Here is a 17274-nt window from a genome sequence, read left to right as displayed (position 1 = left end):
TGTGATAGATGGTGTACCCAATAGTCTCCATTGGGTATCCTATGAAGACACATTTCTCCGATTTGGGTTCGAGCTTATCAGGTTGAAGTTTTTTCACATAAGCATCGCAGCACCAAACTTTAAGAAACGACAACTTTGGTTTCTTGCTAAACCACAGTTCATAAGGCGTCGTATCAATGGATTTTGATGGTGCCCTATTTAACGTGAATGCGGCCGTCTCTAGAGCATAACCCCAAAATGATAGCGGTAAATCAGTAAGAGACATCATAGATCGCACCATATCTAGTAAAGAACGATTACGACGTTCGGACACACCATTACGTTCTGGTGTTCTGGGTGGCATGAGTTGCGAAAATATTCTGCATTGTTTCATAATGTAAACCAAACTCGTAACTCAAATATTCTCCTCCACGATCAAATCATAGTAACTTTATTTTCTTGTTACAATGATTTTCCAAGTCACTCTGAAATTTTTTAAACTTTTCAAATGTTTTAGACTTATGTTTCATTAAGTAGATATACCCATATCTGCATAAATCATCTGTGAAGTTGAGAAAATAACGATACCCGCCGCGAGCCTATATGTTCATTGGACCACATACATCAGTATGTATGATTTCCAACAAATCTTTTGCTCGCTCCATAGTTCCGTAGAACGGCGTTTTAGTCATCTTGCCCATGAGGCATGGTTCAAAAGTACCAAGTGATTCATAATCAAGTGATTCCAGAAGTCCATCAGTATGAAGTTTCTTCATGCGCTTTACACCAATATGACCCAAACGGCAGTGCCACAAATAAGTTGCACTATCATTATCAACTATGCATCTTTTGGCTTCAACATTATGAATATGTGTATCACTACTATCGATATTCAATAAAAATAGACCACTCTTGAAGGGTGCATGACCCTAAAAGATATTACTCACATAAATAGAACAACCATTATTCTCTAATTTAAATGAACAACCGTCTTGCATCAAACAAGATCCAGATATAACGTTCATGATTAACACTGGCACCAAATAACAATTATTCAGGTCTAAAACTAATCCCGAAGGTAGATGTAGAGGTAGCGTGCCGACCGCGATCACATCGACTTTGGAACCATTTCCCACGCGCATCGTCACCTCGTCCTTAGCCAATCTTCGCTTAATCCGTAGTCCCTGTGTCGAGTTGCAAATATTAGCAACAGAACCAGTATCAAATACCTAGGTGCTACTGCGAGCATTAGTGAGGTACACATCAATAACATGTCTATCACATATACCTTTTTTCACCTTGCCATCCTACTTATCCGCCAAATACCTGGGGCAGTTCCGCTTCCAGTGACCAGTCTGCTTGCAGTAGAAGCACTTAGTCTCAGGCTTAGGTCCAGACTTGGGTTTCTTCTCTTGAGCATCAACTTGTTTGCCGTTCTTCTTGATGTTCCCCTTCTTCTTCCCTCTACACTTTTTCTTGAAACTAGTGGTCTTGTTGACCATCAACACTTGATGCTCCTTTTTGATTTCCACCTCCGCAGCTTTTAGCATTGCGAAGAGCTTGGGAATAGTCTTGTTCATCCCTTGCATATTATAGTTCATCACAAAGCTCTTGTAGCTTGGTGGCAGTGATTGAAGAATTCTATCAATGACACTATCATCAGGAAGATTAACTCCCAGTTGAATCAAGTGATTATTATACACAGACATTTTGAGTATATGTTCACTGACAGAACTATTCTCTTCCATCTTGCAGCTATAGAACTCATTGGAGACTTCATATCTCTCTATCCGGGCATTTGCTTGAAATATTAACTTCAACTCCTGGAACATCTCATATGCTCCATGATGTTCAAAACATCGTTGAAGTCCCGGTTCTAAGCCGTAAAGCATGGCACACTGAACTATCGAGTAGTCATCAGCTTTGCTCTGCCAGACATTCTTAACATCGTCAGTTGCATCTGCAGCAGGCCTGGCACCCAGCGGTGCTTCCAGGACGTAATTCTTCTGTGCAGCAATGAGGATAATCCTCAAGTTACAGACCTAGTCCGTGTAATTGCTACCATCATCTTTCAACTTAGCTTTCTCAAGGAACGCATTAAAATTCAACGGAACAACAGCATGATCCATCTATCTACAACAAACATAGACAAGCAAAATACTATTAGGTACTAAGTTCATGATAAATTTAAGTTCAATTAATCATATTACTTTAGAACTCCCACTTAGATAGACATCCCTCTAATCATCTAAGCGATCACGTGAACCAAATCAACTAAACCATGTCCGATCATCACATGAGATGGAGTAGTTTTCAATGGTGAACATCACTATGTTGATCATATCTACTATATGATTCACGCTCGACCTTTCGGTCTCGGTGTTGCGAGGCCATATCTATATATGCTAGGCTCGTCAAGTTTAACCTGAGTATTCCGCGTGTGCAACTATTTTGCACCCATTGTATTTGAATGTAGAGCCTATCACACCCGATCATCACGTGGTGTCTCAGCACGAAGAACTTTCGCAATGGTGCATACTCAGGGAGAACACTTATACCTTGAAATTTAGTGAGATGTCATCTTATAATGCTACCGTCAATCAAAGCAAAATAAGATGCATAAAGGATAAACATCACATGCAATCAATATAAGTGATATGATATGGCCATCATCATCTTATGTGTGTGGTCTCCATCTCCGAAGCACCATCATGATAACCATCGTCACCGGCGCGACACCTTGATCTCCATCTTAGCATCGTTGTCGTTTCGCCAGCTATTGCTTCTATGACTATCTCGCTACCGCTTAGTGATAAAGTAAAGCAATTACAGGGCGATTGCATTGCATACAATAAAGCGACAACCATATGGCCCAGTTGCCGATAACTCGGTTACAAAACATGATCATCTCATACAATAAAATATAGCATCACATCTTGACCATATCACATCACAACATGCCCTGCAAAAACAAGTCAGACGTCCTCTACTTTCTTGTTGCAAGTTTTCCGTGGCTGCTACGGGCTGAGCAAGAACCGTTCTTACCTATGCATCAAAACCACAATGATAGTTCGTCAAGTCAGTGTTGTTTTAACCTTCTCAAGGACCGGGCATAGCCACACTCGGTTCAACTAAAGTTGGAGAAACTGACACCCGCCACCCACCTATATGCAAAGCACGTCGGTAGAATCAGTCTCGCGTAAGGGTACGCATAATGTCGGTCCGGGCCGCTTCATCCAACAATACCGCCGAACCAAAGTATGACATGCTGGTAAGTAGTATGCATTGTATCGCCCACAACTCACTTGTGTTCTACTCGTGCATCTAACATCTACGCATAAAACCAGGCTTGGATGCAAGTGATGGGGAACGTAGTAATTTCAAAAATTTCCTACACACACGCAAGATCATGGTGATGCATAGAAACGAGAGGGGAGAGTATGTCCACGTACCCTCGTAGACCGTAAGCGGAAGCGTTAGCACAATGCGGTTGATGTAATCGTACGTCTTCACGATCCGACCGATCAAGTACGAATGCACGGCAAACCGAGTTCAGCACACGTTCAGCTTCATGACATCCCTCACACTCCGATCCGGCCGAGCTTCGAGGGAGAGTTCCATTAGCATGACTGCGTGGTGACGATGATGTTGTTCTACGGACGCAGGGCTTCGCCTAAGCAACACTACGATATTATCGAGGTGGAATATGGTGGAGGGGGGCACCGCACACGGCTAATAGATCTCAAGTATGAATTGTTGTGTCTAGAGGTGCCCCCTGCCCCCTTATATAAAGGATCAAGGTGGAGGGGGTGGCCGGCAAGGAGGAGGCGCGCCAGGGAGGAGTCCTACTCCCACCGGGAGTAGGACTCCCTCCTTTCCTAGTCCAAGTAGGAGAGGGGAAGGAAGGGAGAGAGGAGAGGAAGGAAAGGGGGGCGCCCCCCCTCCTTGCCCAATTCAGACTAGAGGGGGAGGGGCGTGCGGCTTGCCCTGGCCGCCCCTCCTCTTCTCCACTAGGGCCCATGAGGCCCACTAAAACCTCCCGGGGGGTTCCGGTAACCCTCTGGTACTCCGGTATACATCCGATAACCCCCGGAACCATTCTGATGTCCGAATATAGTCGTCCAATATATCAATCTTCATGTCTCGACCATTTCAAGACTCCTCGTCATGTTCGTGATCACATCAGGGACTCCGAACTATCTTTGGTACATCAAAACACATAAACTCATAATGTAATCGTCATCTAACTTTAAGCGTGCGGATCCTATGGGTTCGAGAACTATGTAGACATGACCGAGATACATCTCCGGTCAATAACCAATAGCGGAACCTGGATGCTCATATTGGTTCCTACATATTCTGCGAAGATCTTTATCGGTCAAACCGCATAACAACATACGTTCTTCCCTTTGTCATCGGTATGTTACTTGCCCGAGATTCGATCGTCGGTATCTCAATACCTAGTTCAATCTCGTTACTAGCAAGGCTCTTTACTCGTTACATAATGCATCATGCTGTAACTAACTCAGTAGCTACATTGCTTGCAAGGCTTATAGTGATGTGCATTACCGAGAGGGCCCAGAGATACCTCTCCGACAATCAGAGTGACAAATTCTAATCTCGAAATACGCCAACTCAACATGTACCTTCGGAGACACCTATAGAGCTCCTTTATAATCACCCAGTTATGTTGTGACGTTTGGTAGCACACAAAGTATTCCGCTAGTAAATGGGAGTTGCATAATCTCATAGTTGTAGGAACATGTATAAGTCATGAAGAAAGCAATAGCAACATACTAAACGATCAAGTGCTAAGCTAACGAAATGGGTCAAGTCAATCACATCATTCTCCTAATGATGTGATCCCGTTAATCAAATGACAACTCATATCTATGGTTAGGAAACACAACCATCTTTGATCAACGAGCTAGTCAAGTAGAGGCATACTAGTGACACTATGTTTGTCTATGTATTGACACATGTATTATGTTTCCGGTTAATACAATTCTAGCATGAATAATAACATTTATCATGATATAAGGAAATAAATAATAACTTTATTATTGCCTCTAGGGCATATTTCCTTCAATACTTCCCCTCTTCTCTTCTCACCGTCCATGCCCCCAATGTCCAATATGGTAACACACAGGTGTACACTCCCGCCCCTCTTTTCACCGATCTCATAGTCGCACACTCCTCCCCCCTCGACATAGTAGGCCTCTCGCACCACCTCCTAGCCGCACCCTCTCCCCCTATCTATCTCTCCAGACCTTATTTGCTTCTACACATGCATTCATGTATACGTACTGATCTCCCTACATATAGCTAGGTCGACTATAATTCTTTTCCCCACGCACCGATAGACTTACCTCACTAGTTATGTCTCTCCCTTTCTCGGACACATGACAGTTGATCTTCCTATGTAGTTACGTATGCTTACCACAACCATGTCTTCTCCCCTCATAATCCTTTCATATCTCCCGACCCGTCTCTCACACGCACGTGCATAGATAGACAGACATCCCCACCCTCTCTTATTGACATTACACTCGTACCCTCCGTTTGTCTAGAAGGCCTCTCCCACCATTTGTGAGACTTCACTCCACCACCAACCCTCCGACACTCTACCTTTGTCTTTCTCCCAACCTTATTCCTTTGCTACACATATCCATGGATGCTGATCGATCTCCCTCTATACATAGCTAGGTCTCTTTCCTTCTACATACATATACTAGTCCATCTACCTCTCTATAGTTAGGTCTCTGCCCCCTCCCCCCCCCCCCCGCTGATAGTCGAACGTTGTCGGTAGGTATCCATGCCACAGAGAAAAATAGCACCTCTGCCCTCTCAAGTTCCAGTAGGCCAGCCGCCCTGTGTCTTTGACGTGAGAAAATACAAATTCGATGGCACTCTTTATCGATCCGCAGCCACACACTTCATCCATGTTTTTTATTATATCGATATCTCACGCTGATGATCCCTCCACTCTCCACTTCTGGATCGCTCCCTCTATATATGATATACCCATGACTCTGTTTCACACACATTGCATATGTTACGTTTTTTTGTTTGAGATATCATCGACACATTGCCTCGGTTTCGCACAAACCATCTCTCTCGCACCCACCCACGTACGTACCTACACCTAAAGAAGAGGTGCACGCAGGATGCATGTACTCATGTCTCGTTCCCGGCGACACCCGCGCGGGTACACGATGGAGTTCATTTTTGTACGAAAAGGCAGTCCACGTGATAATTTGATGCGTGTAGCGGTTGTTTACTCGAAGGAGGGTCGGGTACCATGCCTAGATGGAACAAAGTTCGACTAGACACGTTTGTATTAAATAAAGTGATATATTCCTCCTCAATGGCGCATAGTACAGAATATAAAATGATTGCCGTGGGGAAAATGGAAAAATCCGCTCCACTATATACAAGGGAGCTGCCTGCCGGGGTTTGTCTCTCGTCACACCATCTCACACAAGGTGGCGGTGGCCTCTCTCTCTCTCACTGTTGGTAAGTGATCCGGACGCATCCCGTCCGCCGGCGGAAAGGGAGGATGTGCATTGTTTCTCCGTTCGACGGTGTTGAGGCAGCACGTCCCGATCTGCGGTACCCGTCGTTCTCTTTGACCAAGCTTCGGCGCAGTAGGGCCTTTGCCACTTGCTCGCTGCCGCGGGATGGGCAGATCCCGGCCGGCAGCGCCCTCCTAGTAACACCCCGACGACCCTCAGGTACAACTTCCTCCGGCCTTGTTCCACTGCCCATCTTCCCACGTTGCTGCATGTGGATCTTCTTTAGTTGTTTGCTTAAAACGTATCTTGGCCGACGTACTTTCCATCTTGCAATCTCGTCCTGAAATGATTTTTGATAAACCACCATTCTGCTATCTTTCCCTTATTACATGGAATATTCTTCTTTTTTGTCCGTGTATGTGTCTTGAACTCGTGTTATTCGCCAATAATTGTTTCCTTTCTACCTATTTTTCGCAAACAGGGCTAGCCATTTCACCTTGTTGCTATTGCGAACTTTTGGTGAACTGCACAAATCACTTTTTTTTCTTAAGAGTGTTTTGTGCACTTCCGCAAAAATGTCACAACGGCAACTTTTGTACATCCAACTCCTGCCTAATATTATATAACAAGTAGTTAGTCCTGAAGAGAGATCACAGAGTTGATCGGCTTCTATTTGTGTGTGTTATGTTTCATCATCTAGTTCCACTATTATTGTAATCACACTGACTGGATATCTTTGCCAACAGAGATGGTCAGCTCGATTTTAGTGGAACTATAGAAAATGATCAGCTTGCGGTGTCCTCCGTACACCCCCTTTTTGGCTCCATCCCTGGGTGAAATTAGCTGCCAAGCAATGAACACTGTGCCCAGGAAATGGACCCATGCCTACAAATACTATCGATCAATTATATATTTTTCTTTATTTGTACACCTTCTCACAACTTTGTCTTCAGTTGTGATGTGAATATTGGCGCTGATCTGCGAACCATTGAGATGCATTAGCAGCCATGGTAGTTTCATTTGTATTTGATGAATGTTGTAACGAGATAATCTTGAGGCAAGAGGACACATGAATCCTAAGTTGAAACCTTTTTTTCCTGTGGGAACCAATGTTGAAACCTTCATATCATCACAGTACAATTTCATTAAAATTATGCGTACATATAAACAAATCCTGAAGGATTGATAGCAATGAAAGAAACAATTCAACTTCGTTTCGCCGACATGTGGGACATCCTTCATCCGGCTCCACCTGCCGTGCAACAATATTGAGTGCACAACTGCAGGGAAATATTCACCCTGGTCATTGTGCCGCATTAGTAATGACTAGTGAGGAGTCAAATCACAGAGCCCCACCTTCGCCACAGTAAGTTGCTGGGACGAAGCAACCATCATTTCTCTATTTCTTGAATCCGCTGGTACTCCCATATTCGCAGATTAATAAGTTTCTCTAGCAAAGCAACCATCACTTCACCTTTCGCACATTAAGTACCTCCTTGGGCCCACTAGAAAATCACTTTTCTCTCTCCATCAAGTGCATTTATTGTCAATCTAACCCTGCCACCGAAACACCTCTTTGGCTAGAGTTAGTTCTGGGTTAGTCATGAGTTAGTCTAACCTCTAGCTAAGTTAGAGTATCCAAACAGAAGCAGTATAGGACATGCAACTTGCTCAAAGCATGCAGTCAAATTTGTACGTGAACGAATCTTTTTTCTTTTCGAAAACGGAATGTAAAAGGATCTTCGAATGATATAATTTTCAAATTATATAAAAGCCTATCAATAGTAAAAGGCATCCTCGAAGAATACATTAGGCCCTACTCCCTCCGTCTAGGTGTATAAGTCACCTTACGAAAACCAAATACTCCCAAAATACTTAGGCACGGTGCACTAACTCCCACCTTGTTTCTTGTTTCTTGACATATGCACTAATAAGAGATGTGGGGAATGCATGTTTTCAATGACTAAGACTACCAAACACGACATGCAATGGTTAGTTCATTGCATGCAATGCTATTAATTAGCAAATAAATATTAATTTCTCTCGTTTTCCCCTCTTCCTTGGTCACGGTGCACAATCTAAGATGATTTATTCAGTAGACGGAGGGAGTATATAAAATCTAACTAATAGTCAAAACTAAGTGTTACTACTACACCAAACTAGTTCAAAACGAGAAACTGGACCCACTCACAGCACAACACGCTTGTCTCGTTTGGTCCGTCGGTCAAAGCGCTTCCTCTTCTTGGCATAAGAATAGAGTACTATAAGTGTTTTAGAATGCTCTTGGCTGTAGGGGACATTGGAGACGTATCACATTGCAAGGCGGGTTCCTCCTCCGATTACTTCAAAGTACCTAACTCAATGAGCAGTATTCGGCTTTCCATTTAATGTCACGCCCATCGGTTTCCACACCTTCATGACTTTAGCTTCCACGTGTCGAGCGAATACGAGAGGTCGGGGTATTTTTGATATACCACCCTGACCATGTAAGAAAGGCATCTATTTAATTAGGATCTTCAGATCCATTCTACACCAAGCGAGGAATCCTCAGAGCTTGCTAGGAGAAACCATTCCAACATGGCTAGTGCTCCCAGCTCTTCCTCCCGTCCCCACGGCCCCGGAAAAGGCAGTTGGGAGAAATGTTCCGTATCCCACAGTCAGCTAGTGAAGCTGCAGACATAGGGTTTTCTTGCCCCCGTGGATCTACTCCCTGTTTGAGGAGGATTAACTTCCTTCGACGACCTAGCTCAGGTGGAGAATTTCCCCAATCCATCCAGGGGGAACGAGTGTGCTTTGTTCCCTACTTGCTGAGAGGTGTTGGATTTCCAATCCATCCATTCCTCCGAGGGCTTCTGGAGTATTATGGCCTCCAACTACACAATTTCACTCCTGCCTCCATCCTGCATATCGCGAGTAACGTTGCTCTTTGTGAGCTATTCCTGGGTTGTGAGGCCCATTTTGAATTATGGAGGAAACTATTCTGCCTCGTCCCTCATAGCCAAGTGGGATCAATATTTTATGTGGGCGGAGCCGAGGTATGGTGCATCACCGGGTCCGGATACCTGTCCCGCACGCCAAAGAAGGCATCCGAAGAGTGGCCTTCTGAATGGTTCTATATCGAGGACGTCACCCTTCCCGACCCAGTCCGAATGAGTCTACCCAAATTTTCAAGCGTTCCTTTGAAGAAACGCCACATCTGGCACCCTCGGAGCCTCGTGGAGGAAGATAGCGCGGAAGTCCTTGAATTGATGAGCAAGATAAAGATGCTGGCCCTTTCTGGATTATCAATAGTCGAGGTAATGACGACTTCCATAGTACGAGGAGTTCAACCACTTCAATATAGAAGGCTTCCCATGTGAGACTATAATGGGGAAGATGATGCCTACTGCTGCGGTTGGAACGGTCCGGACACCCCTGCCGCTTTGGCCAAAATACTGGCCAAACTATACAAAGGGGAGAAAGAGGAATTCAGTCGTATTAAGCGGCGAGATGGATTTTCCATGTACAATCCGCCTAGCTGGGTGAGTTCCAATCCCACTACCATACTCAATCTACTCCCTGAGTCACTTTCCATGGATATTAATACGTCCATTTGTAACAGGAATGGCGGAAGATCACCAAGGGGCTCCACAGCCCCGCCCCACAGTCATAGGACCACAACCGGGACCTTGACCCTGGATTCTAAGAGGATCCGGATATATTCGTGGAGCTCGAGGATGGGGTGTTCTACCAGGCGAGCTATGACGGTACGGAAGTGGCCATCGCCGCTGAGTATCCAGGTCTTCTCCCTGCCTCACACGTAAGTAGCCAGGAGACATTTCCTTCGAAAGAGCTTCCTCATTCTACCTCACCCACCGCACTATCTCGTGCTCGAAAGGGGAGGCGCTTGGCGCGCCATCCTGCACCAGAGGCGACTTCAAAGAGAGTGGCGCCCGTACCGGGCAATCTTTCGAAGAGGAAGGCAGGCGAAGACACATCAGAGCCGTCATCAAAGAGGTATGGCTTTGTAAATATGCCCTGGCAGTCACATCCAACTGTGACATTATCCGTTCGTTTCTTATCAGGAAGAGCGTTCGCCGGACTCTGTATGAGAGTCCTGCTAGTCACACTCGCCACAGCCGTGTTCCAGATCCTTTCGTAACGACGAGGGCTGATACGGGAGTGTCGCCAGATTGTCCTTTGGCAGAGGATTCGTATGATGTGTCCGTCACAAACTCCAAAGTGGAGAGCGTCATGAACCATCGGCGCCGGAGGGCCGCTCTTTGCAACCCCGGACAAAAGAGGCATTTAACCCCATCAGCTCGGCTGATGCATACATCCGAGCTGCTCAAGACGGGATTGCTTGAGCCACAGACCAACATTCGAAAGATATGCGGATGAGCTCCCATTGTATAAACCTGATAATTATATACCAGTAGCCCCCGAGACATGAAGCAGTTGATTCAGCTGATTTAGGATCATTGTAAAACTAGGTGCTTACGGAGAAGAACAACCTGTTGTCTTAAGAGCTGGAAAAGTGTCGGAACCAGCTAGCTTCTGCGACAGCCGAACTGGAGAAATCCAAGAAGGCATCGCCTGGTAATGTGTCCCTCCATCGAGAAAAACAGAATTATATACCAGCAATCCTAACATAGTTGCATATCTTATGGCAAGATCGTCAGATCATCCAGCAGAGGCATTGGAAGTCGCACAAGCGGGTGAACAAGAAGCCAAAAGGCAACTGGCCGCGGGCGAACGTATATTGACACGGTTCAGGGAGGAGAAAAACAAACTCCATGATTCCCACACCCAGCTAGGCGAAGAACTGAAAGATGTGCGGGTCTAGCTGGCTGACTCCGTGAAGGAAAATAAGAGACTGCGAGGTGGCATATTTAGTATGTCTTCAAACTTACCTCCACATAATTCGGCAAGGAAAGGAAGTGATAGAGTTATGTCTGTAGGTATGCTGACTGGCCGTCCCGAAGAGGAGGTGTCTGGATCTTTGGGCGATTTGCTACAAGAGTTGTCGCATATGCATGAGCGAGCTCGGCAGGCAATGCAAAGTGTTGCCATGGTCTTATGGCCATCCGTCTACTCTCTAGGAAGTATGGAGGAGGTTGTACAACTATTCAAGGGAGCGCGGCGGCGTTTCGATTGTGGAAGATATCGGCCTGCCGAGAAGGTGCACGAGAGGCCTGGGCCATGGTGAAAACACGGTTTACCAAGCTTTATCCGAATCATATGGCCCGGGTTGGACTTTTATTGTCAGATGGAAAAGAAATTCCCGTTAGTTTCGTATATGACCGGGTAAAAGTAGCCGCAAAATATTCTCAACAGGATTGTAAGCTAGACAACCTGTTGGACGGCATAGAAGAGGAAATTTTTGAGTCCAAGTGACTATGTACTTTCCTTGACATATTTGTCCCTAGCCGGATTGTAAAACAATTGTCATGGGAGACCTTTTCGCTCGACCTCTGGACCCGAAGGTGCGGAGTGTTTCTGAATACCTGAGCAGCAAAAGAAACCGGGGTATGCATGGAAACCATGCGTAGTGGTCATAGTTGCTTGAACAGACAAGGTGTATCTGGCTAGCTATGTTATATTGCATTGTGATTGTAAGAAATATCTTCAAGAGAGAATAGTTCCGTTAAGGGTTACTTTCCCTAGGTGAGCATGCATTAACGTGCATGCCCGAACTATGATTGAAAAATCACATCATACATAACATCTGAGAGTTCATAGTGTAATGAGTAAAAAACATCTTTAGTCCGTCGACTGAATATTCCCTTAAGAACACTAGCTTTTGGTTTCACCCAGTCTGAGGTACACATCCGGATGACCCGACAATAACAATCCCAGGGGTGCCCCCTTTATGCCCTAGGCGAACTAATGGGAATGTAGGGCATAAGCACAGGAGCCAGGCAACCCAGCTTGGCCAAAACTTAAGTCATATTGATGCATATAATGGTGAAGAAAAGGTACACATGAGGAAAAGACACATATGTGGTGAGCTTAATGCTCGGAAAATAATAATAATAAGCTTCTATATAAGAAGCCCCCAGGTTTAATGGACGTACATATTTGAGGATGTGTACATCGTAGGTGCATGGTTTAGCCGCACGAAAGCTTTAACGCTAAAAAAAGAAAAAGAAAAAGAAAAAGAAAAAAAGAAGAAGAAAAAGAAAAAAAAGAAAAAGCTTTAACGCTAAACAAAAATAATGCAAACAAAAGGGAGAAGGAGATGAACAAAGGGTTCGGCGCTAGGCATAGAATCTTTGGAGTCTAGCCGCGTTCCATGGGTTCGGCTCTTGGCGATTGTCTGATGCATCACGCATGTAGTACGCTCCTTCGGTGAGAACTTCGTCGATGATGAAGGGACCCTCCCACTTGGGCTTGAGTTTCTGCTTTTTCTTCTCCGGCAAGCGTAGAACGAGTTCGCCAACATTATAAGTCTTGGCCCGTACTTCTCTACTTTGATATCTGCGAGCCTGCTGTTGATAAAATGTGGAACGATCTTTTGCGATGTCGTGCTCCTCCTCCAGGGCATCTAAGTTGCCCTGCCGATCAAGCTCGACCTCTCTCTCTTCATACATTTGCACTAGAGGCGCGTCATGAATAATGTCGCAGGGTAACACAGCCTCTGCGACGTACACCATGAAGGAATGTGTATATCCGGTAGTGCGATTGGGCATGCTCCGCAGCCCCAAGAGTACGGAGTCGAGCTCCTCGACCCAGTGCTTTTCTGATTCTTTCAAAGACCGCACTAGTCTGGGCTTAATGCGCTCATAATAATACCATTGACTCGTTTGACTTGACCGTTTGTTTGCGGGTGATAGATGGAGGCGTAATCGAGCTTAATGCCTAGATTAACACACACCAGGTTTTCACCTCATCGGCTGTGAAATTGGAGCCATTATCGGTGATGATGTTGTGTGGAACACCATAACGGTGCACAACACCAGATATGAAGTCTATCACTCGTCCGGTTTCGGCCGTTTTAACTGGTTTGGCCTCTATCCACTTAGTCAATTTATCCACCATGACCAACAGATATTTTTTTCTTATGGCTTCCTCCTTTAAGGGGTCCAACCATATCAAGCCCCCAGACCGCGAAAGGTCAAGTGATGGGGATTGTTTGTAGAGCAGTGGGTGGCATATGGATTTGGTTGGTGAAAAGCTGGCAACCGACGCAACGTTGGACAAGGTCATGTGCATCTGCTCGGGCCGCCGGCCAATAGAAACCTGTACGGAAGGCCTTGCTTACAACGGCCCAAGCTGCAGCGTGTTGACCACTGAGAACGGCATGAATTTCAGCTAAAAGCTGCCGCCCCTCTTCCTCGGAGATACATCTTTGAAGCACTCCGATAGTGCTTTTCTTGTAGAATTCTCTGTCATGAACCTTGTAGGCTTTCGAGCGCTGGACAATGCGGCGCGCCTCATTCTAATCCTCAGATACTTCTCGCCTATTAAGGTAGGCCAAGAAGGGTTCGGTCCATGGGGCAATGACTGCCATGATAAGATGGGCCAACGGTGTTATTTCGGTGGGTGAGCCCCTGATGATATCAGTGTGTTCAGAATCTTTGGTTGTAGTCGGATCCGGACTGGTGTTGTCGCTCTCCCCTAGCCATACCACGATTGGCTTAAAGAGCCATTCCAGAAAGATGTTAGGTGGGATGGGGTCGCGCTTGGAACCAATGCGAGCAAGGACATCCGCCACTTGATTAATTACTTTCTCGAGCCACATGATGAAACTCGAGCCCCTTGAACCGAGCCGACATTTTGAGAATGGCGTTACGGTAAGCCACCATCTTTGGCATTGAAATATCCGTTTATTTGAGATATTGCGAGGTTTGTATACCCGCGCACTTCCAGGCGTTGTATGCCCATAGAGATAGCCATCCGAAGACCATGCAATAAGGCCTCGTATTCGGCTGCATTGTTGGAGTCTGTGTATAATATTTGGAGTACTTACTGAACTGTATCTCTAGTGGGGGATGTTAGGACAACACCCGCTCCTAAGCCCGCCAACATTTTGGAGCCGTCGAAGTGCATGACCCAGTTGGAATATGTGTCGTACTCTTTAGGGAGTTCGACCACTGTCCATTTGGAGACGAAGTCGGCCAGTACTTGGGATTTAATGGCCCGGTACGGCCTTTATGTTATGTCGAATGGGAGGAGTTCAATGGCCCACTTGGCAATCCGGCCCATGGGATCGCGGTTTTTTATTATGTCATTGAGTGGTACTTCGGAGGCCACCATGATTCAGCACTCTTGAAAGTAGTGTCGTAGCTTCCAGGATGCCATGAAGACTGCATATGCTATTTTTTAGTCACGAGGGCACCTGGATTTGCATGGTGTGAGGACAGTGGATACGTACCAGCTTCTGAAGCGGGAATTTGTGTCCGTCCTCCATTTGTTCAATGACGAGCACCGCACTCACGACCTCGTGTGTTGCCGATATGTATAATAACATGGGTTCGCCGACGTTCGGTGCGGCCAGGATTGGGTAGCTTGCTAAAAGAGCCTTTATTTCTTCCACTCGGGCCGTTGCTGCATCCGTTCACTCGATGTGATCGGTGCATCAGAGAAGGTGATAAAGTGGTAATGCTTTTTCTCCTAGTTTGGAGATAAAGCGGCTTAAAGCTGCCACAAATCCGGCTAGTTTTTGGACTTGTTTAAGGTCTGTTGGCGTAGCCAACTATGACAAAGCTCGGCATTTAGCTGGGTTCGCCTCAATTCCTCTATTGGAAATGATGAAGCCAAGCCGTTTTCTAGCGAGAACACCGAAAACACACTTTTCCAGACTGAGCTTGATGTCATATGTATGGAGGTTGTCGAATGTGAGATGTCAATCAATCCTGTCTTGGACGTCACAGTGGAACTCTCAATGAAAGCACCAATGTCGGTGTCAAAACCGGCGGATCTCGGGTAGGGGGTACCGAACTGTGCATCTAAGGTTGATGGTTATAAGAGGCGGGGAACATGATGCTTACCCAAGTTTGGGCCCTCTCTATGGAGATAATACCCTACTTCCTACTTGATTGATCTTGATGAATATGAGTATTACAAGAGTTGATCTACCACGAGATCGCAATGGCTAAAACCCTAGAAGTCTAGCTTGTATAATTACGATTGCCTCTACGAACTAAGATCTCTGGTTTATATAGACAACGAAGGAAACTAGGGTTGTACAAAGTCAGTTACAGAGAAAGGAATCTTCATATCCAGGCGCCAAGCTTGCCTTCCACGCCAAAGATATTCCCATCCGGACACAGGTAAGAGTCCTCGGTCTTGTATCTTCACAGCCATCAGTCCGGCCCATGTCAACAGGCTGGATGCCCGAGGACCCCTTAATCCAGGACTCCCTCACTCGCCCAGTTGTTTTTTTTGTTTCAGAGACGGAGCTCAACTGCGCTGTGCGAGCGCTGTAGCCCGTCTAGCCCACGCTTACGCTTTTATTTAAGCACATGATGAGCCCAGTTGATATCTTTTTTCTTTCTGAAAATGGCTAGCCTAGTTTTTTTTGGAGAACACCAAAACCGAGGCCTACTTGCTTTTCTCAGCCCTGCTGGGCATCAAATCATGCAAGACGAGGAGGAAGCGATGTAAAGTAGTAAGAAATGGGCTTCCCCAGAAAATGGGCTATAAGTTGTAAGAAATGGGTTGTAAATTTTTAAACCAAAGCCAACCGGCAATTACATTAAAATATCATATTTTCTGGATTTCTCTACTATCTACTTATAAAAACCAAAGCCAACTGGCAATTACATTAAAAGATCGTCTTTTCTACCACAAGATAAACTACTCATACAAATGCATCTTCATGTTCCGTGCAACGCACGAGCATCTTGCTAGTTAAGATTTTAAATTTCATTTTTTTGCGGAGAATTGTTTTTTGAATTTTATTTTGATATAATATTTTAAAAATTATTTTAATGCGACTCCATATTTCGTGATTAAAAGAGTTCGGACCCCACCGAAATATGAAAAATTTCGTTGAATTTTTTAGAAGTGCCCAGAATATATGGTCTGTAATGCTCATAAAAAGAATATGGGCTTCAAATATCCTTAAGAATTGGCAAATGGGCTGTAAATTATTGAAAATAATGGCTAATGGGTTGTATGTTGTTTTCCACATATTTGGAGGATGAATTCTGGGCCTACTAGGTTGGCGATGATGCTGTCCTAATTTGTTTTTGATGCGTACGCAAGGCTTTGTCAACTTAGTCAACAGAGAGCAGTGACTGTTGGATTTCCATCCAACGACCGTTGTGCTTCTTCAATCTATTATCTTCCTGCTCCAGTCGCCCAAACCTGCACCGGCGGGACTGCCTGCTCCCTCCTCCTGTGGCTGGATGTGCTGCCGCCATCCCATCCCTCTACACACCCGCACATCCTATTATTTTCCGGCGACGTCAGCCTCACCCCGCAGCCGACTAGTCAGCTCTTGTACACCCCTCTGCATGGGCATCCGCTGCGGTTTCTTCGCCTGCTCCGGGTCGTTCCCTTTGGGGGCCTCGCCCTCGTCCACCGTGTTTGTGCTCTCGGTGCGGCGAGGTCAACATAGTCTACAAAAAACAGCCATCGGAAGAGGCTGACAGTAGGGGTCCACACAAGGAAATGCCTCCTTATTACGCGGAAAATAATGATTCCTCCACCTAACAGCTGGGACCCACCGGAAGGGCCTCTGTATTTCTTGAAAAAAATGTTCCCCCTGTTGTCAGCTCAGACAAACCAGCTATATCTTCGCACACAAGGAAGTGCCTCCTTATTACACACAAAAAAAATGAATACTCCCCCT

Source organism: Triticum aestivum, chromosome 5B (assembly GCF_018294505.1).
Source record: "Triticum aestivum cultivar Chinese Spring chromosome 5B, IWGSC CS RefSeq v2.1, whole genome shotgun sequence".
In the NCBI taxonomy this organism is placed as follows: domain Eukaryota; kingdom Viridiplantae; phylum Streptophyta; class Magnoliopsida; order Poales; family Poaceae; genus Triticum; species Triticum aestivum.
Note: the sequence above shows the minus strand (reverse complement) of the source record.